General features: G+C 40.1%; 1 protein-coding gene across 19 annotated transcripts in view; it reads right to left on the bottom strand.

Annotated features, from left to right (window-relative positions):
- Positions 1–23639, bottom strand: part of PTPRF (protein tyrosine phosphatase receptor type F) — a 374760-nt gene that overhangs the window by 280438 nt on the left and 70683 nt on the right. For all 19 annotated transcript variants that reach the window (XM_026790433.2, XM_014276090.3, XM_014276085.3 and 16 more), the window contains exon 2: positions 5137–5217. The gene's annotated coding sequence lies outside the window, so the exon portion shown is untranslated. The remainder of the gene's footprint in view (positions 1–5136; positions 5218–23639) is intronic.

Raw genomic sequence — 23639 nt, forward strand, 5'->3', positions numbered from 1 at the left:
CTGAAGCACAGTTACTTCTTAAACTGCTTAATTTCCATCCTGAAAGACACATCAAGGCTCTGTTCTGTGATCCCCTAGGCAGAAGATGCAATGTTAATGGAGATTCTGGCTGTCACTTTTAAAAGCAGTTAGTGATTTGAATGCCTCAATTTTTAGTGTACCCAACTTAAAATATTTTACAAGGTCAAATTTTCAAGAAATTGAAAAATTTCTGGACTCAAAAACTGCTGGGCAGAGGTTCCCACCCCACTTGGTGTTTAAATCCAGAATCCATTTTACCTGGTACTTCTACAGAAAATCCTTTTGCAAAACAAAAACCCTAGTACTAGTCAAAAGAAGGGGGAAAATAATTTTCTTTTGCCAGCTGCGATGAAAATGCAACAAATCCATGCATTCTTCCAGTTACACAAAATACAGCAGCCTACCCTTGAATATGAATCCGTGAGTATTTTCTTCCAGAGTGATACACTGAAAACCTTCTCTCACAAAATACTATAATCAGCTTTCAGTGAAACCTACTTTACTGGACATAATATAAAGCTTGATTTCCAACACTGTCAGGACAGAGAACCCACCCCATATTTCCAAACCATATATTGCTGGTACTTGCTCCTACTGCAAATGCCACCATCAGTAATCCCTGTCTTGCTGCCTGCCTCCCCTGAAAAACAGATTATAATTAGCAGAATTCCTGGATCTCATCCCTGAGTTAATATGAATAAAAACAAGGTACAAATAGAGAGAACAGTCAGAACAGTAAAATACTGGTAGTCTCTGCTGCTGTTCCTTATTCCACTAGTGGAAAAATTCAGACTCTATTTTAGTCAGAGGAGCTTGGTGTCATGCAATTGTTCAGTCACAGCTCAGCAAACCTCATTATTTCAGGTCTCTTTAGAAATCCCGAGTTTTGCCCAGAGCAGGGTGGGATGTGTACCCGCCTGCTGTGCACTGTGCCCCAGGAATGGCACGGCTGGCGCTGGTGCTCAGCACAGCCCTGGGAGCTGGCACAGGCACCGGGAGCCCCTGCACAGTCACAACTCCCTGCTTTTGAATCCATCACCCCGCTGGGCGCTGCTTCAAACCCACAGTTTAACCAATACTGGCGGGTTTCAGCCAAGCCTATGCTGATAGTAGACAGAACGAAACTAAGTTAATTAGAGTTAAATGTAGCCTCAAAGGAGATCTCAGCACCAAAACTCCTTATGCACATTAACTTATATAGCATGTATTTTTAATGAGTTCAGCACTTGTCTCGAGTTTAGGAAACACACACATGGGGTGGCAGCTATTCAAAGCCGTTGCGCCAGAGCGTGAGCAAGTGCTGACTCTGCAAGATGACAAGGTTATGCTGCCAGTTATGGAGATTCTACCTTTACTGCACAACCCTCAGATACCTAAATTTAAATTAAACAGGTGAAGTGACAACACAAAAGCCACCTACCAATATACTCATCGTAAAAGACAAAAAGGAAATGAAATAGACCAGAGGGCTAAAGCTCATGTTCAATTTTGCAAATATGGTTAAATCTTGTAACATCCCCAGCATCTCCTGAGCCTTTTTTTCATAAATAAACTTCTGAAAATATGTATCCCTGTAGACAGCTAAAGCAAACACCTTCAAAGCAGAAGGGAATTTTACAAGTGCAAATTTGGAGCTTTAAACCCCACTCTTCCATCTCCACATGCATTCTCCAACACTCATGTGAAGCCAGGTATATGGCCAGTAGTTGTGCCCTTTGGGTTGTAATACATTAAAGCAATCTACTTATTTGTGAGATAAAACAACTTGCAAAGACTGTTAAGTCCAAAAAATACATAGTCATATATAAATAAGGCTGAATTATGCCAACAAATTCTGCCAATGCCCTTTTGAGCCTATCATTTAAGTATAGCCAGAAACCCTGTTCACTGGATTACGATGAAAAGTAAGGGGCAACTCACTGTTTTGCATTAATTATAAGTATGTTCTGGCCAATATGGCATTAACACACAATTAAACCACTTTGATTAAATCACTACTTTCTGTAGAAATATGTAACCTCTATTACAGAAAATAATCCTTCAATTAGAATATGGTATCGTACCACATTTTCCAAAATGTAAATAAACTAAAGAATAAAACTGTTCTAAGTATTGTAAGAGGACAATGTGACCCAATGACAGCATTTTTACTTTCAAGTCAGAATGAAAAAGACTAATCATGTAGAAGGCTCAGTTTCAACTGCAATTCCAGGGGTAATGCTGCTTGTATAAAAATCCCCCTAACTATGATCACATAGATATTACAGTATCTCCCTAGCAACAGCCAGTTCAAATGAAAAATCTAAACTTTGTTTTTCTTCTAATCTTTTCAGGAATTACTCACTTTAATAAATTCCTTAACTTCACTACTTTAACATTCAAATAAATAGGTATTTTTGTATATCCCTGAAAATGCAACCGTACAACAATTTTGGTTTAAATGAATGACAAAATACTGCTTCAGGACAGAGTGCTGTCTCTAAACTCCTGAAAACTTAATCTGTATTCTGCTAATCTAGGCTACAGTTTATCTTCAGGGGTTCTCCTGTAACATCATTCCTCAATGCTTTGGATTCAGCCTGATTTGATTGAAAAGGCTTCCTTTTCTTTTTTCTCCCATTCATCCACTTTGTTCCCAGGCTCTCTGTCCCCTCTCACCAAATTATTATTAAGGAAATTATTTTAAAAGAAAACCCTACAGATAAACCATGACCTAGAACAGGGAGATTCTGCCCAATTTATGTTCCAGAAAGTTGATTTACCTTAAATGATATTATTGCATGCCATTCAAACTGTACTTTCAGCCACATTTTTAATGACTGAGTCTGTCATCTTTTCTTTCCTAAAACCTAAGTTTACTTTAAGAATGACAGAAGACCTTCTCAGGGTCAGCTGAAAGCATTCATAACTGCACACACCAGGAAAGAAGTGCTATAAAACTGAGAAGCCGTCAAGGACAGCTGTTTTGCTGAGGAGTTGCATGACCAAGCTGCCACCTAGGCTCCCGTGTAATGTCCCTTCTCCTGGTTCAGTTCTGTCACCACACAGTGCCCTCCCAGGGGGGTGGCCATCTCCAAACTAAGCTCTAGAATGCTTCCAAACACAAAACAAAACAAAATGCAGATGATTAACTAAGAAATGTGAACTTAAGATGACAGATGCTGCCATAATTCAGACACTGTCCAGGTCTGCAGCTCGCCAAGCCTGCCCATCTCTGAGAAATGCTCAGCCCTGCTGCCCCTGGCTTCATGCTGACAGCTCCATGGGACAGGTGAGCCTGCAAGGAACTGGTGGGCAACAGGGAGTCTGACCTGTCTGCACCTCTGCATCCTCAGCACTGTTCATGGCACATCTCTGAGCTAAGGGAGAAGGGGGTCCAGTATTTAAACTCTGCTCTTCAAAGGGCACAGAGCCCAGAGCCTTCCTGCTCGCCTCCTGCCTGCACCCAAATACAATCACACCAACCAGGACTCACCTCTGAGGAAAACCAAGCATGCCATACACCACAGCAACACACCCTTCCCTGCCCTGCTGCTGTGAAACACAAGGTTTCTGAAAGCAGCCCTCCCATTGCGCTGTCTCTGTGTAACCTCTCAGGCAGCACATGCCAAACCCTGAGCACCATCTCCAACTGCACCTGCCCAGCCCAGCACCAGGTGCTGGCAGGATCTCCTCCACAAGGCTCTGAGACCAAAGGCCCTGGAGCAGCTTCTCCCCGCCCCAGGACCACATCAGGAGTGCTTTCAAACACACACACACACAGACAGTCCTACCATTTGTGCTTCCATCTCCACTTAAACAGCAACACCAGCTCTGATGCTGGAGAAATCCTGCTTGTTTCAAGCATCAGCATCTTAGCTAATGAATTTTTGCTACTCTTCTACACTCAACAAATACTAGGCTGAGTGACATATAGGCTAATTGACTGTTAAGGTCACTGGCCAGCTCTTTAATTTTATTTAGTACACTTTGAGACAGTTCATGAGTCATTAGGGCCTTATTCTTGGGGACACAAGGACATGTAATACACACTAATAAAGAGCATAAATGTGATCTAGTACGTGTACTTTACAGATTGTGAAATTAGAAAGATAGCATTAAATATTTCTTTGCAATGTTTGTTATATTTTTAATAACTGATGATTTTAACAAACATAAAAGTATTTGTCAGAGTAGCCTGGTGTATTTCTAATTTGTAACACTGCTGTAACTCTAAGAAAATTCTTTAAGTAGTAAAAGTCACATTTTAAATACCATCTTGAAGAAAAAAAAATGGCTCAAGGGAGACCAAACTTAAAAAATTCCTTACTTAAAAGGGGGAAAAGAGACATTTTTCAATCTCTTATTCATGATATTTGATTTTACGATCTAAATTGTAATTCAGAGCACACATGTGTCAGGAAGTTTGCAATACTTTTGAAAGGGATCAGCATCGCTAATCAGGCACTGAAATCCAATTTCTGGGAGAATCTGGGAGCTCAAACCTGCACATTTTAGCTGGCTTGGAAAGATCTTTGAAAAATAAAGTTAAACAGTAATTATACATAAGTGTGCTTGAGAAACTTTACACCTGTCTTGACATGAATCAGATCTTTGCATGGATGATGAAATTCTTGGCATTGCTTTAGGTGATTGGGATGGCATTAGCTTAGGCAAGGTAAGAATTCAACAGCCACAAGCCTAGACAGGTAGGATAAAGGAGTTACTGACTCAAAAAGGCACAGCAGCTTATCTGTGGAAGTCTAAACATGCTAATCATTTAACATAAACAGATCTGCTGATATTTATAGAAAGGAATTTCAACTCATAAGTAACAATGTTAAAAAAAGGACACCAGTATCCCTTATCATATTTTCCACAGGTCCTCCCAGCTCCTTGCAGATTATTGCTACTAAAACTCAGACAAGAGAAGGGAAAAGAAAAAAAAACCAAAGAAGTAAAAAGAGGAAGAAAGAAAAAGAGTCAGAGTAAGGTAGATGGGTATGGGACCAGGACAATAATGAACTTGTTGGCAATCAGGGTTTAACTGCTGGCTATGCTACAAGACTCCTGCAACCTTTGTCTCCCTCTGCCTCAGTTCCCAGTCTGTAAAACCAAGCGATAATATTTCCTTACCTCACAGGAACGTTCTCAGAATAAATCCATAAATGCCTGGAAGACACTGAGACACCACTGTGACAGAGGCCATAAAAATACCTAGGGGAAAAGCAAACAACATAAGAATAAGTGTCAGAAGTGACCAAAACTGCAGAGACATTCACAGATTAAAGGTACAGCAAAAATTAAAACTTGGCTTAATGACATGAATTCTTCACCCTGGAGAAGAAGCAGTTCAGTTCAGCACAGATTCCCATACAGCACTTTAAAAACCATGACAGCAAGGGTCAATTCCCCCTTTCTCCTTGCACATGACACAATCATGATAATCCACCACCAGATGCAAGCAGGAAATATGTTTACACATCATTAGCTTAGCCCTCCACGGCAGGTATCACATCCAAGAACCCCAATCACAGCAACAGAGCCCCACATACTGACAGTGCTCTTCCTCAGCCTCCACAGCCAATTCTAACTGCAGAGCTGAGCTCCTCCAGTAGTTAAAAAACTTTCAGCCTAACACTTATTCCTGAACAGCTTTTATCCATTTGTTTTCATGCCAACATTGATCCAGCAGCTTACACAGCTTTACCCTATCCCTGACATTTATTTCCCTGACAATAAAAAATGAATTACACCACCTCCCTGTCAGGGCTCATTTTCCCACCCAAATCAAGCAAGTTCTTAACACTTCACATGAGCATCTTCTGCCCAACCCCATCCTTGTGGCCCACTGTCACCTTGCAACTGCCCCAACATGTGTTTCTCCAGCATTTTCAGCTGGGAACCCTCTCCATCCCAACCAGTGCCGAGCAGAAGCTTCTCTCCTAATGCCTTGTGAGGTTATGACCTGGCATGGCATCACCAAGGAGCTGTGTCCCACTTCAACTGCTCTGGGCCTCAAGGTCTTTCTCAAAGACACCCTGACCTTCCACAGCACTGACCATGGCTCCTACCTGTCTCACCTCTGAGCCCTCAGGACACTGCTCTGCAGTGCCAGGGACATCACAGGGATCCTGCATGGTCTTAAAACCTAAATCCCATCTTCAGTGTCAGCTCAACCCACAGCTGATGGCTTGAGCTCAACTCCAGCGCTAAGCATATTTTAACATGAGCCAAATGACTACAGCCCTCAGAAGGATAAGTGATTCAAAATTATGCAAATGCACAGAATACATTATTTAGTCTTTATCATTTACAAAGTACGCATTTTGTAAACAGTTTCAGCCCTCTTATGGAGAGTGTGATAGTGCCCTGAAATTTGGGTGTCTGATGGTTGCTGCATCATGCACTGATCATCACAGCCTTGGTGGGAGAGGGTTTGCTCCAGTTCTGAGGTGGGACATGAGGCTTGAAAAGCCTGCCTGCCCAGTGTCCCCTGTGCTCAGAAACACCTCCACCTGCCCCCTCATACACACAACCCCTTGGAGATCCTCTCTCATCCCCCTCAACAACTCAGCTGACCAGGACAACAAAAATACCCCCATTTTTTTCCATTTCTGAGAGGAGAGGACAGTTCCTTTCGTCCTGGCACTTTGTGTGGAACCAGCTCAGGAGCTGCTCGGACAAGCACTGGAGCTGGCAGGAGGGGAACAGCAACCTCCCCCCTCTTGCTGGCAGTTTGCCCCTAGATCAGACTGGGATGTATTGGAAACCTCAGCCCCAGGGAACCAGAATACACTCACCTTACCAAGGACTCGGATCCATTTAAAACTGTGCTCTAATAACCTTCACAAATAAATATATTATGCAATTTATGTTATGCAGCATTGACTTCAATGACTCTGTAGCAGTGCTTACACTACTATATTTACTTCTGGCACACCCTGGCAGCCTTCACTGTAATTATTCTGAGCGTGCTCCTGTTCTAAACCCAGAGGTCTTACCCTGCCAATATCTATGCACAATGCTCCTCAGTATGTTTTTCATAACTTTGACCACACTGTCCTTCTTTCTTCTATCCCTGCAAATTCCTTTATCTAGAACATGTCATGAGTTTTCCTCCTTTCACAATTTTATACCCCAGCATCTCTCCCTCAGTATCAGATGACCAATTTCCACCTTCAGATGTCTCACGGTGCTGATCTCCACCCCTCAGGAGAGAATTTTAGACAAACACCCTGGCACCTCCTGCCAGGGTCCCTGAAATTTGAAGAAAGCCCTCTTTTAGGCATGTATACACCCACCTTGATGCCCATGGCACAGATCAGCATACTAAATAAACAGAAAAGAGATGGTAGAGATTTTTTTTTTCTCCCTTCTCCCCAGATTAACAGAATGACCATTTCAGTACTGGCTCTTTCCACTCTCTTTATCAGCCTTTGCTGCAGGAATGGCAGTTGCATCTGAGTGGAATCCATCCAGCAGTAAGTGGTTTGTTAATTCCCAGGACACACTGCATGCAGAGAAGGATACTTAAGCTACTTAAAAAGCAACCCTTTATTAAATGCATAAAAATGCTTGAAATTTCCGTAAGCCAACACTTTAAATTAATGACTTCATTTAAATATATCAGTCTCTGCTGCTAATTGTTATATTGCTTTTTATGCATTCTTTTGAATGTACTCCTTGGAAACCCTATACAATTTGCTATAGTTCTAACACACAGTTGCAGTCATTCATGGTACACATTCATGTATTTCACTAGAAACTTCTTTCTCTCAAAAGCTTAAGTAGTTTTTTGCATGTGTGTAACAGGGGTAGTGCAAGTCAACTATTCTCAGCTACACCATAGTGACACTACTGCTAGAATAGGAAGTGGAAACATGTCACTTAAAAAAAAAAAAAAAAAAAAAACAACCAAAAAAAAAAAAAACCCCAAAAAAAAAAAAACCCAAAAAATCCCAAACAACATTCTACATCAAAAATATTAACATGGAGCAAAGAATTTTAAGATTAAGAGGTTAGAAAATATTCTCTGTCATATTAAGCAGTGTTTAATAAGCAATTGAGGATTCCTGGAAATCCCTGCCACAAGTGGATCTGTGCACACCAAAGTGATCATTTCTGCTCTGAATTTCTTTGTGTCTATTCCTCTGACAGATGTATTCAAAATTTTACACTGATTCAGTTTTGGATGTCTTAACTGACTTTATAAAGGAGATGTTCTGCTTATACAGGGAAGGGGAATATAAACGTTAGGTACTTGATGCTGAGGATTAAACAGGAACAAAAAGAATTAATCAGCAGTGACAAAAGTGGGGATGGCAGTTCACTGAAGACAGCCTCCGTGCAGCACGCTGCAGTCTCCCTCTGCTAATTTAGGCTGCTGGAGGCCTTGAGTGACGAAAGAGAGACCACACCAACAGGATCTGAGCACAGTGAATTACATACAGCTTCTCCCTCCCACAAGTTAAACTCAAGGCTGTCAGGAGCAGTGGGGAGGCTGCCCAGAGTAAGTGCCATGCTGCACGTCCCCTGCAGCACCCTGAACAAGAGCCCAGCACCTCCAGCTGCACCTGGACACCTCTGCTGCTGAAAACATGAGCACTACCTCCATGGGTTTTACCAGTTTCCAAGTGCCAAGCCAGGAATATTTTCTGGAACTCTTCAAGGCAGAGTTTTCATCTATGAGACAGTGTTTACTGAACAGACAGCACCAGCAAGGATGAGTTTTCTACCAACAACAGTGCAGCATCGACAACAGTGAGGAATTCCTCATTTCTTGGTGAGCTCCCATGCTGGCTGACGCTGCAAGAGGCACTGCAAGGGGCCAAGAAAAGCCACAACTTATCACAAATGGCAAATTGTGAAAAACCTGTATCACAAGGTTACCTGCCTAGGCACAGCTTCAACAGAGCTCCATAAATACCTCAGTCTAGCAGTGACAGAGGTTAAAAACCTATTATCTTTCCCAAATGACAGTCTGAACACATGTTCAATAGAACACCCCGCCTCACCAAGCTACAAAGTAGATTCTGCTTTTTCAGTTCAACAAATACAAACCACAGGGAGCTTTTAAAATGAAAGCATTACGAAGATTACATTAGGCAAGTCTGATCTACTGTAAAACACTCATACACAACATTAAGAGGTAGAACAACCTTTAACACCTGCTTTCTCTTCAAACATAGCACTACCTCTGTGCATGGTTTGGCTCTTAATGGGATGAATTCTCAAGCTAATTTGTATGGCTTACTCCACCAGCAAAGAATACTTCAAGTGTTTGGGATCTAGTTCCACTAATACTGAACTGGTGAGAGTATTCTGTTGAGAGTGTGTATTCCACAGCGCTGCTCAGCCAGCTGCCGCCCTGTGGGACGGATCCACAAGCAGAGAATATTTTCACCCTAGTGTGAAATGTTGTGACACAAGAGGAGGTGCAGCAGCTGGAAAAGCATTGCATGATCCAAGTAGTGTTGAAAGTCATCATCATAAATATTCACAAGCAGACAGAATTGTTTTCTTACTAACAGCACATTGTTACTCACAAATATTAATTAGTTTCTAAATACCACCTGTTACTCAGCCCTCCCTCTGCCATGTGACATGGGCTCCATGGCTCACTTGCAGACTGTCCACACTGCTCAGAGATTTAATGATGTTTCAACTTCCAGAGCTCACTCAGCTACTGGGAGGAGAGGAAGGGAATAATTACTTACTTGTGTCTTTCTCTGCTGACCTCCCTGGCGGATGAAACGAGCAGCTTTAATGGCCTCTGACGAGAGGCTGGTCCAGTCCTCCTTAGACAGGAAGGATGACAACTGCACTAGTAGGTCTTTGGCTTGGAGAATGATTTTAAAGATCCAAACTTCAAAGATCTCAGTGAGGGGAGAGCTCAATCTCCAAACTTCTCCCCAATGGAGGGAAGGAAGCTGCTAATGCAACCACTCGCATTTCCAGCGATCACTCACACTTCAGACAGAGCTGAGGCACCAGGAATTGCCTGTCACATCCTACAGTATAAATAAACCGCAGACTGCCAGGAGGAAAGCTGTTACAAACCTTGGCAATTTTCTTTGGATTTCTTTAGATCACTTCTTCAAAGGATCTCTCTGTAGTAAGAGGTAGAGGTGCAGACAGACAGCTAATATGGGATTCCTCTTCCTCCCCACCAGCAACAACCTCCTCCTAATTATGTGCACCACCGATAACAAGAGAAAGTTGGGCAGTGTGCTGATGGAACTGGGTAGAGCACGGATAAAACACACACATTAATAGTTCACTTAAGGTTGAAGTGACACAGATAGATGAATGATGAAGTACTGTCTTGTTTTCTACAAACTCTGGATGGAAGATCCCTAAGACTTTTCAAGAACACTCCTCCTGCTCAGCATCCAGCAGAGACAGCCAGGGAGTTTATATTAATGAACTCAAATTAATACAAAAGAATGTAACTATTTTGAGCCTGGGGCTCACACTTAGCCTCACTGGAAGAGATGAACCTGAAGCATTCTCCTCACAGATTCCAGCTGAAAGACTCAAGCTCTGAAATGCATTTGGCATTTCCAGTACCTCAGGAAGCAGTGCTGCCTTTTCAGTGCAAATGTAGCACGAAAGTTGTTATCCCACAGCTGCCAGATTCAATACCAAGGCACAGACACAAATGTGTATGCTTTCCAGGGAGGAGACAATCTCTTCAATACATCTCCCTGTAAAATCAGATTTTTCTTACCAGCATGATTTCACTGGTACATCCCAATCTGAATACTTCTTAAATGGCTTAGCATCTTGTGCATCAGGCTATCAGCTCTACAGAAAACTAGAGTAGAAGAGCTAATAAATTTCAGATTTTAGATGAAAAGTCAGAGCAGTTTTTCCTGGAAAATACAACGGAAGGACAATTTAACCTTGTCCTTGCTAAATATGGAATGGAGAATGCAGTCAGGGCTTGATATCCTCAAGCTCCTAGTAGAAAAAAAATTCTGCCATAGCTCCTGCAGACAGCAATAACTCAGGACTATCAGGATTTTCTCAGAGTTTGGACAGCCTCACATTCAAGTCTCTAAGATTATAAAACCAGAAAGTGAGAGGGCAAGGAGCATAGACACACAAGGAGTCATTTTTCCAGGGACTGACAAACACAGTGCTCTTAGGGACTTGAACGGCTGGAGCTGAAGTTAAGCTTCACTAGAGCTATATTTAGTTCTGCACAAATACAAATTAGGAAACACTTTCTTCCCAGTTACTAATGCAGTGTGACAGGAAATAATTATTTGCTCAGTGTCTAATGTTACCTTTGGTGACTATCTGGTTCATAGAAGTGTATATTGTATAATAAAGAACCAAGCTGATATTCTGCAAATCAGTGCGAAAAACTTATTTAAGAAGATGAAGACGCATTTGATTTGAACACATCTGAGCTATACTGGTTTTAGCTATGCAGACAGAGTTAGTGCTGAGGCATCTTCTGCTTTGATAATAAACAAAGTCAGTTTGTTTTCCAAATTCTGCATTAATTTATTCAAGAACTCTGCGGATATCTAAAGAATATCATGTTTCCCCTAAAGTGTAAAACAGAGCTGGGCACAAGGACAGAACAATTAAAATAAAAGTAAAATCCATCTTTTATGATTTCAAGTGCCAGTTTCTTTCTATGAAAAATGCAATTCTGTGTCACAAGGGAGCTCTCAGCTCAGCAATTGCTTCAGTCTTCAATCTCTACAAAACACAAAAGACAACAAAATGCGTGATTCACATGAAGGGGTAGTTAGACCTTGGCAAAGCAAGCCATGATTGTACAGAGGAGTCCCACGTGCTTCAGAAAGGCTCAAAAGGCTGCACTCAAGAAATCCCAGGCATGTGGCTGAGAACAAACCCTGCTCCTGCCTACTACAGCAAGAATGTCCACTAACAGGCTTGGAGTTTCTGGGCCATCCAACACAGCATCCTTACACACTAAAGAAGTTAGAAAGAATACAGCACTACTGCATAAACATGTCCTGCCTTCTGGCACCACTGGGCAAATACTTGCAGGGCCCTTTGCTTTAGTGAGTCACATGAGTATTTCTAGAGCTGAAGGAGATGACATTTCATGTTTGGCTTAACTAAGACCCAGGATAACCAAAAACATGCCCTGAGTATCAGCATTCTGATGACCTTTTCAGTTCCAGATCCCTCTGAGACGGAAGGCAGATAAGCCCTTGGCACCATCCAAAAATCATCAATAGCCCAGGTTTCTTCAGCCTAAGCTGGACTCTGAAATATGTGCATGTCTTTACCTAACCATCCACAGCTTTTTTCTGAGAAAAAAGATTGCGGGGGCGGGGGGGCGGAGGGGGCGGGGGGCAGGTAAACATTTGGTTTCTTGGTATTGCTTTTAAAACATTATCAGTTATTTTGATAGTAGGTTCTTGGAGCAGGTCAAACCTGGAAATATGAGAGTTCTGGGTACAAAGCGAACAAACCTCTCTACATAAGGCAAAACATTTTTTGAGATACTCTGAACAATCTCTCTTCCCTACAAGTGCCAGGTATGACTAAGTTTGATGAATAAGTTACAAGGATTTCCAGGGAGAAATGACACCACTACTCCCACTTGTACAAAATCCAGGAACGTTGCTTATGTGCTCTATCTTCTTTGAGGATTCTGTGGCAAGGGAGAAATTCAAGCCCCACCCTGGGCAACTCAAGGTTTGACCAGGAGTTTTACTTCAGATGCCCATAATGTCCCTGCCTATGTTTTACTTGCTACACGTTTACTGTAACAAGGTAATTCCTACAGTGCTTCCTATATTGATCAGCACCACCCATGTGGAGTCAAAGACTTATCTTGTCTATACTGCTGGAGGGAGGGGGGCTAATTTTTTTCAGATACATCCAACTGGCACTGTAGTATTTTATCCAAGCACCGCTGTGCATCTCACCCCCATTTCCAATAGCGTCAAAGGAGTGGGAACAATCACGGATCTGCATGACTTGGGTAGAGGTGCACATCAATATTCAGCCCACAGATCTTGCTAGTACCAAAGGGCAGCAACCACGTCATCCTGCTCAGAGATTAAAGACTCTCCTGTATTTCAGCAGGCTGGCAGACCAATACACACACGAGCCTGATAGAACAACAAGTGGCTGGAGCTCTTCAGGGAGCTGATGGAAGGTAAGTGTGTTTTCTCCTGCACATGTTATTCCTGCACATGTAACCCTGCAGAGCAACACTCTCCATGACTAAGCCGCAATAGCTGCTGTCAATGTTTACTGAAGTAACCAGATTGGACTTTCAGCATCAAGCACAGGTAGGCCAGGTTCACCTTCTGGTTTCCTAGAATCTTTTAAGTTATTATATGACTCTATCCTGCTCCTTGACTGTTCTCTCAAAAGAGAGGACGCAAAGCAAAACAAGGCTCTAGCTTGGAACAAGATGAACAATTACTCTGGAAGAGACTAATTTTCACTAGAAATCTCATTTCACATCTTTTCTCACTCCTCCAAAGAGGCATCCACTTGCCCTCTTCATGACAGTGCTGAAATAATCAGGAGGAGAAGCAGGAACCTCCTTTCTGATATAGTTTCCCATGTTGTACCTCCTCTCCCCTCCTCAGAGTATTGAGCTTACAGACAAATGTACAATATGAATGGAATCTTGAAGAACTTAACAGAGGTGTATGGAATGAGGAAACACAGGTGACTGGCATACAAACTATTATTAGCTACTAAGTAATCAAAGGGATAAAGACGCATCTTTCAAGAATTATGAGTAGCTAATTATTAGTAATTAGGATTAGTTACTCTTTTTAAGAAATTCACTATTATACATCAGCCTACTGTATCTTTTCTTGCATACAGAATAACTGGTACTGGAGAGGATAGATCTCTTTTCATCCAAAGTATCCATTCCCCAAACAATTACCTCAACCCTGGAATCTGCCAATGATAAACCAGAAGGAGTATTTCATGCCACACACAAGATCTCAAAATCTCAGCTCTCTACATTGTATAAGCCACAGTTATACTGTTGTTCCAGAAAAAGCTGTGCCGATTCCCAGCTAGTTTGGAAAGAGGAAAAGAACAGAATGTGGTTACTGCCATTTTGTCCAGGATAGGCTAGAAAGGAGCACACCCCAAGTACTGTTCAGTGGTTCTCCACCTCCTCTTTTGCAAGGTTTTAATTGCACATCAAGCAGACTCCTGCACAGAACTGACTTTAAGGGACTCTAGAGAACTTTGAAAGATTTTGGAACAAGGAAAAGCACACAGGTATCTTGTCAACATCAGAAGAACTGAACAGCTCTAGCACTGGGGTGCAGAAGTGAAGAGATCTGAACAACTACATTACAAACAACCTCCTAGGAGTGACACCAACAGGACAGTCAGCATGAAGTCAGGACTAGGACTGCTCTTTGGAGGATTAATTGCTCTCAGCTTTCTTTAATTGTCCAGTGGCATACTGCACAGGACAGCAAATTCTCGCTGTAATGAAAAAAACCTTGTGCTACACAAAATGTTATAAAATTAATGCAATACAGTGGAATGGCTCGATTGGTTTTAAGCCATCACACCTCACTGAATCAGACCAAGCTCACATCAGCACTGCCAAAGTGTGTCCTCCATTGCACCGAAGAGCTGATGTTTATCTGACTCTCACAAGGCTTTTGACACAAAGCTGAAGACCCAAAGAATGCATTAACATTGGAGAATCAGCAGCAATGTCCAAACCAGTAAACTGCTACCAGCAAACTCCACTCTATGTAAAATCAATCTTTAACACCTTTATGTAACATACGAGGCTTTTTTCTTTCACATCCTCTAAAACGGCAACAAAAATCATAAACAACCTCAGTCTGCACAAACCAAAAGGTTTTTGGTGTTTTCCTTTCAGAGCAGCAACACTTCCAACCCTGACAGGAGCTGGAATTCCAATAGTCATTACACTGGAACACACAACCCCTACCAAAGGTGAGATGCAGCTTAAAATTGAAATACAGGTGTCTAAAGTGAACACAGATTAACACATTTACTCTATCACACATTCATTACTATAGAGCATCTATTATAGATGCATATTAAATGTGGATGAATATACTCGAAGTCTAGACAAGCATATTTTCAATTAATAAACAGCTTTCCCCACTCCCAAACCAAATTATCATAAATTATAATCCCCAATGAGTGATCTCCTATAACAGAAAGTATTAAAATAAAGAACACTTTAAAAAGTTATTTACAATACAGACACTCTAGTTTTATGGTTAGTAAAATATGCCAAAATTCTGCCTGTATTTCAATTTTATATATGTGAATAAAGCACCAAAATTTGAATATACTGGTAATAGTAAAATAAATGCATCACATATCTATTTTGCCTTACAATTTCACATCTATACCATCATGCACTGAAATGCAAACACTACAACATGGATTCCCACATTACTTATAATGGCTGCATCAGCACTACATGTTCAGATGGATGATTAACAGTACCAATACATAACAATGGCCACCTTTGGATAGTCAGAGTTATTTCTTGTAATCACAAATACAAGAAATCCTAATTTCTTTTGATCCTTATGCTTATCCACATGCTTACATAAGTGACACAGAATAAAAGAAAGTCTCAGATACATGAATTTTTCTTTTCACATAGTTAATGATTTTTCCTTGAGAAGCAAAAAAAATGCTTATTTTAAATATATACTTAAAAAATGTCCTTACATACTTAATAAAAATTAGGTTTATGTTTCTAAAGCATTACAACTTATTTTATATATTTGTAAATAGGCATCAAATTAAAATTAGTTTATGTACCAAAAGTATGTGAATTTAATATATATTAAAAAAAACCTACATTTGCTTGCCATGTCTTCAAGAAAGGCAAATCAGCAGGTTAAACAATGGAAATTAATGCACTAAACCAACTCTAAATAATGACTGAGCTTTTGACTGATGCAGAAATAGGTTTTTTCCTAATTTCCCTTTATCCAGTTAATTCAATTCAAAGACCTGTTTTGCTCAAAAGAAGAAATCAATTAAGAAATAACATAACATGAAGTTTTGTTTTTGTTCTCCAATCTAAACATTTAGAGTAGGAGGATGAAATCTACCATTTACAAAATTTTCTGGGGCCAAAACTACTTTCCTATTTAGTCACTATTCAGAATTAATAACTATTTTAAAACTTGAAAGCCCTCCCTTACCAATTCAAAAAGCAAAATGCCCTGTTGCTTTTGATTTATATACCAAATAAATTAAAGAAAAACTTAGTTAACTGTACAATATTGTTTCATGCATTTTAACTGAATTCAAATTTTGACATCAATACAACTATATATTCAGCACACAATGTTAAACAACTATTTGACTATCAAAAATATGAAGTACCTGGATGCTTATTTGGCATCGCCAGACAATTATAACATATGCTTAGAAGGCTGACAAAAGGTGCTACCTTACTGTAAAAGCTGTACTTAGCAGTAAAAATCAAGGCAATCTAATAATTACCAAACTACTAATAATTAACCTCCCCTTTGAGAAATGTAACAAAGTAAGATCAAAGGAACCAATTTACTTCAAAGTTTCTGCTTGATTTACATCACCATTTAAATCATGTTTCAGAGAATGAGAGATTTATTACAAAGTAGCAAAAAAAAAAGGGAGTGGAAAGATTTAATGAACTCTGACAATGTTCTCTATTTTTAGCATCATACCAAAATTACCATATATTTGGCAGAAGTACTCCTGAAGGTCCTTGAGCTACCCTATTGGTTTTGCAGCTGATAGTCTTTTAATTTCGGAATACTCAGATGGGATAAAACTCAAGAGTGAGTTATTTTACAATTACTTGGGAGCTGGGAAGGCTGGGGTGCTTGAAGAGATTTCAGCATATCCCTATCCATGCTGGGATTGTGCTCCTGCTGGTGAATTGAAGCCTTCTAATACTCCTCATCCTGCACCGACAAGGAACATCTGAATGATACTTCAGAGCCCGCAGCGGGATTAGGCAAAACATCCCAGAGCTCCAACACAATCTCCTACTGATGAGGGAGAGAAAGGAGGAGGACAACTCCTTATCACTGTCATGGTATTTTTCCTTTATTACAAGAATTAAAGAATTATGAGAAATGTACAAAGTTAATGCAGACAAATGATATTTTTTTATCTCACTAGTATTTTAATTAAAACCTTTTGTCATGTCTGCTAAGCAAGTTCAAAGTATTGCATTGCAGTAGCAATGGCAACGCAGAAGTCTTGTTAAGCTTGGAGAAAAGAAACGTTTTCAACTTTTACAAAATCAGTGACTGTAATTACTGGAGGAATAAATCAAATTTATAGCAGGCAAACACAGGACATAATTTTTTTTTGTGCAGCCATAAATGAGTTTGTTTTTGTTGCAATGCGATAAAGTTTAATATTTTCTGCATGTCAGACAGACTATTTTGATAATATTCTTTACATTTCTTCCTTATTAAAGAGACAAAAAATTTGCTATTGAGATATTCAAGTCATCACAATACATGTTGTTACTGGATAAGCTTCAATAAAACCTTGAAATACTTTTTCCTAACCTCATTAACACAATAAATGCATAGCTAGACTTCTTACTTCAGTATGACACAATATTTTGTTATTGCAAAATATCAAGATGCAGAATTCAGCAAATTACAGCAAATCTGTTGTTGTGAAGTTGTTTTTTAGTTTGTTTTTTCTTAATTCTTTTCAGAATGCTGCAACATGGGAGACAAAAGCATTTTTGTTTCATTGTATGCAAAGACCTTTTTTTCAATTTAACTGAACTCTAGACAAAAAAGGTGGCCTTTTTTTAATAATGCCATACACTGCCTCTGCTATTTAAAAGTGTTTTTCCATCTCCACTTTCACTACTAGCCTTTTGTGAAGAATAATTTCTGATTGCTAGGCTATTTTTCATTTGTCTACCTCTATTCACAAAAAGAAGGAAGCATGTAAAATGGCACATTTGATAGACTTCAAAAACTTGAATAGCTTACGTATGTAAACTGATTACAGTTTGCAAAACCTGGAAGTAATGTTATCAAAACATGGGCTTACTTCAGCAAACAAAGGCACTGTTAACCACGAAAAAGCCCCAGCACTCACTGGCATCAAACCACAGTAGCACACCATGAACACAAGTGATTTGTTCTCTGCTTGAATGGCAGTTTTGAAGAGTAAATATTGTACATACACATACACACACACACGTGTATGCATTTGAGCACATATACAAAGGTTGCCCATAACCACATAATCCTGTAGCTCCTCCTTGAAAAAAGCATTTTTATGAGACTGCCCAGCTCAAGTCAGCAAAATAGTTTGCACCAAGTTATCCAAGAGGTCTTCATTTACAAATTTCAGTTCCTCCTTGATGTGGTCTGAAAAATGACAATGGAAAGACACAGCATTAAACAGTGCAGGTAGCCTGTCACCTCCACGGGGAGACGGCTGAGCGATGCCACCGCGACGGGAAGGATGGCTCCAACAACGCTTCTGCAGGATCGCTGTGCAAAGACCTTTATCAGCTAGTGACTATAAATTTATTTTCTGCAAAGGAACCTTCGGGCATAATGTGCACAGAAAGGACATAAAAGGCAATCTGTCTATCAGTGAAACTTAAAAGTAAATGTGAAGGCAGGAGAGGCAGTGTATTTTGTTGAAATATGTAGATGTGCCACTTAGATCTCAATGCGCGCCACCTCCTGACACCAAAGGGTGAAATGTTCTGATCTCTGCTGACAATATTTATACTGAGAAAGCCTCCAATATCTTATTTGAAATTCCGAAATGCTTACGATCTCTTCTCCAGAAGCAAGTGAGTTGGGTGAGAGTCCTCTGCAGGTCTGGGAAACAGGACATTGAGCCTGTGGGCTATCTCACCAGCATCACTTGTTTCCATCTCAGCAGCATTCACCAGTCTGCTTCCAGAAGACAGCCAAGGACCACAGAAACCAAATTCATTTTGTTATTTACAGTAAAAGAGATAAAATCCCTCAGCAAGGACCACTGCAGCCTGCACCACTGGCTGGCCAGGAGGCCAGCATCACCTGCACTGCTGGCCAAGGCACATGAAGGCCACAGCTCTGCTTTTGCCTGCAGACAGCTTAAGACATCAAATCATTCAGAAAGTTTTAGGTTTTCACCTTTCTTCTCACTTCTGAGAGATGATTCGTGTAACTTGTAATTTCAAATAAAAGAACAGCAACCATGTCCTTTAGGAACAGGTTTTCTTTGAAAGTAACAAGAAACCATCGCCCCCTAATCCAATAAAGCCCATAAACAAAACCAGTAACATTCCATCAAACACACATGCAGAACTCTAACCCAAGTTCATCAGACATATACACAGAAAAAATCTTAGGACCTAAGATTTTTTCTGTGTATATGTCTGATGAACAACCCAATTTTCTACAAGGCAATATAAAATATAATTATCTAAATATTTTAAAATATAAATACAAAGATTAAGTAATACTGAAAGAGGGCACAGGACGGACCTAAAGGGCAACTGATCTAAAGATACACTTTTAAATATTTAACCGATTTTTCTTCCTCGGGGCACAGGATCCAAGGGCCAATGGATCTAAAGACACACTTTTAAATATTCAAGCCAGTTTTTCCCCTGAATTTTTATCATCCTATTAACATAAGTTTATACATTTTGTATAATACATTTGTGCATTATAATATTTTTTCAATTGTTTAATCTTCCTATTTCTATTTTTTAATCATCCAGCAATTGCTCAAGCCTCTGGGTGTATTTATTTTAATTAAATACAACAAAATCAAGTGAAAAGCTTTTGCACTTTCTGAAAGAGGAGACCACTCAGAATTTTCCTTCATGTGTTTCAATAGAGATCTGTCAGATACATCCCAAGAGTAACCACACAAAGACAATAGCTGTGCCAGCAGCAATTTGTCTGCATTGTGAAGGCAAATATTTAACAAACAAAATAAAACAAAGAGTAATTTAATATTTGTATAGTGTTTGCACAAAGAAGTGCTGATCAGGAGTACTGAATGCCCGGGGTAGCACCTTCCCCCCTGCACCCGTACAAGGGCACACTCCCAAACCCCAGATGCCAACAGGGGACAGCCAAGGTCTGGGACAGACTGACACTCCAGCTGTATGTGTTCAACCTCTTTTCTCTTTAAGCAATCAAAAGCATCTGCTTTTATTCCATGAAGATGGATACTGACATATTTTGACAGAAGGCAATCAAATCCCAAGCAAGATTGCACACGAGGTCACCTCACCCACATACTGTCCAGTCCTCACTCAACCAGTGGGGTTGGCAAAGCATCACTTCTTTCTTCAACAATTCCCACTGGCATACCTGTGGATGAGTCTTAACTCCACACTGCATTCACCAGCCTCCTGGGTTTTTACTTTTTTGCAGAAAAAAGTACACTCAAGTCTTTGGTGAAATCAAATTATATACACAGGGATCAGTCTATGTTCACCTGAAAGCAGGTAATGCCAAGTTCTGCCTCCTCCTTCCCCACCACTGTTTACTCCCACTATCAGAACAGTGCAGTTCAAAACACTGAAGGTAAATAGAAAGGCTTAAAAGGCTTCCTCCCACTATCCAGCCAGAAAGTTATCTTCTTAATATTTATGCTTTTTCACTGCAACCAATTTCCATGATAACAAGATGCTGCTTCTGAGGTAAACTCCTTGCACTGCATTAGGTAACAAACTCCAACAGCACTACAGATACTGCTAGAAAACGTTGTATAAAATCCTGCATAGATATGCTGGAACTGCACACCTAAGGAAGAAAACAGGATCTCTGTCTCTTACCCCACCAGGATGACAGTGTACAAATTCAATATAGATAAAGGCAGACAACAGTCAAAACATGCTACTGCTTTGGAATGTTACTTCATAATATTAATAATTACAAAACAGCACAATGGTACTTCACAATTTTTAAAATAAGCTTATACCAATGAGAAATCTCTCACCAAACTCACCATTTTATCAAAAAGGCAAATGCAAATTCAAAATAAATTGCAAGGCAGCATTTTAGGGAGGCTACTTACGCTCACATTTATGGATTTAGTTATTGAATACAAGCAAAGTTTAACAACAGGAGCAGCAAATGAACAATTTCACATCATAAAATTGCCCTGCGCTTTTTGGAAATAACCTAGAAGTCTGCTACACCAGACTCAACACTACTTAGAAATTACTTGTCTTCAAAGAACAAAACTGAGGGGCAAGCAGCACTCTTGTTCTCAAACACAGTGGTCCAAGTGGTGCTCCTGAAACTCACAAAGTATTCTCCTTCCCCCCTCTCCTTTACACAACTTTCAAGTTATATTTGCTTTAACTCCACTTCTTCTATGCTAACAGAAAGCCTTTCTGGATATTGGGTTTCAGCCTCAATTTCACATCTTTATATGTTTCACCTAATTCTCAGTCTTCCCCTCAACAATTTCAGAGATCTGGAGAAGTAATTTCCCCGACTGAATTACTTATTAAAAAGCAAACATAGCAATGAAAGAGCCCAAACTAGGCTCTGTGCAAGGCCAAAGTAATAATTTCAGCCCTGTGATCTCTCCCAGATAGCCAACAAAGGGGCAATTACAGAGTAACACCAAGACACAGCTCACATTTTGGAAGGATTTCACCCAGAAACATCCTGCTAATATTCACATTTAAGAACTCCCAGGGCCCTATTACTTCTTTCTTTTTCAATAACATATTGGATTTCTCTGGCATTCAAAACAAAATCAAGGCTTAACAATCCACGTTTTCCCAAAACTCGCTTCCTTTTAATTGTGATAATACAAAAATTCACACTGAACTATTCAGCTATCTACCTGGCCAATTTTATAGCTGCATTCACACCCTGGGTGAATCACATTTAGAAAATTATATATAAACATGGTGTGACATTCTGTCAAGATATCTTTAATTATGTAATTCCATCCTTTAAAAAGACATGAAGATAGCTTATAAAGTCATTTGGAAATTTAATCCTGGAATAGACAGCTGAAATGTGCCAGAGAAACAACATGATATCTGAAAAGCTTCCAAGGGGGTTACAATTCCTCACTCCCTTAAACCTCCATCTATTACATGCTTATTACCTTTGTTTTATGGCTACCTCTTACTAGCCAACCTGCTTTCATCCATTCCCAAACGTTCAGAAGAAAGAAGTGTTTAAAAAAGAAAAACAAACACAAACAAAGAAGAATTGAAAACCCCAGTAGGGTGGACAGAAATTGCAAAGTATTAACTCAACAAAGTACACCTGACACGACACACACAGGCCAGAGGACTGTCTTGCCTTCAGGTATCATGAACTGCCCCCAAAAAGGCCCTTCTTTCTCAAAGTTTCACATCAAGCTAAAAACCAAAAGAGTAAAGAACCACTAGCAAATCCACAGTTCAGCTTTCTCCTCAGATAAATGGCCAGTAGGCAAACAAGACCTCTGTCTCAAACCCTCACCCCAAAACACCCCCATACCTGCCACAAGGTACGACTGAAGCTCCACCACGGCCAGGAACCACCTGCATGACTCAGTGCCTCACTTCAGGTTTATTTGATAACAATCCTGCCTGCTCCCCCAGTATTAAAACCCAGCAACTGATCTCTAAACCAATCAGGCTGCCCATAAGGACACAGTGCTGCAAGAACAAATTGTGTTGTAGCGGCACTGTCCATTTCACAGAACTCTAAATTAAATTTCACATAAAAACTGCTTCAGATGTCCCTTAATCGGCCTCCTGTTGATGACTTTACACAACCCTACCCTACATACAAATTTGTCAAACACAGTAATTTCTTCAGTAACATTCAGTGCACCAAATGTTTCCCCACAAAAGTCAAGTCATGACCCAACTCCTCCTACTGCAAAGCCAAGAGAATGCTTTTAATACCTTTTTTTTTTTCAACAGTTCAGTTAACCTTAACCCTGTTTCTCTTCCATTTCCAGTTAGATGGCTTCCTCAGCTGAAAAATTTAATTCCCGATAAGACAACCTATCAACCAACAGAAAATGGACTTTGGAGTAAGGACAACCAGCTGCACCAGTGGAGGTTTTTCAATTCTATTTAGATTTTTTTTTTCTCTGTCCTCATAATCACCCCAAGATCAGTGGACACAGAAATTAATTAAAGTGCAAAAAATCCTGATGTGCCTTGGTGCCACAGGTGCTGGCAGCAGGCTCAGCCTGGCACAGGCTCAGGCAGCTGCACAGAGAGCAACCCACGCCAGGCAAATTCATTCTGAAGGTAACTTACCACCCTATTAATGTGCCTCATAGACAGCTGTAAATTTGCAGCATTGCAGCACTTTATGATGTTAAATAATGCATTGCATGTTGCACAGATATTTTATTGTACATTTTTCCACTTTGAAGACTTTTGAGGATCCTATACCAATTGCACACAGCTGTCTGATACTGGTAGTTGACAAGTTATTAAAAATTACATTATCTGATCATTTGAGAAGCAGAATGCAATAGTGCCACTGTTTACTATGCTTTAACATGTGCATAAAACTGAATGTTGTGGTCCAATTTTTAAGTGCCTACCCTTAGGAAGAAATTAGTTCTTTAAATAAAGCTCTACTGCTTTTACAGCATCTGAATGTGAACTACTACATATTCAGCGCATAAAA

The sequence above is a fragment of the Zonotrichia albicollis genome, chromosome 8, assembly GCF_047830755.1.
Source record: "Zonotrichia albicollis isolate bZonAlb1 chromosome 8, bZonAlb1.hap1, whole genome shotgun sequence".
Taxonomy (NCBI): domain Eukaryota; kingdom Metazoa; phylum Chordata; class Aves; order Passeriformes; family Passerellidae; genus Zonotrichia; species Zonotrichia albicollis.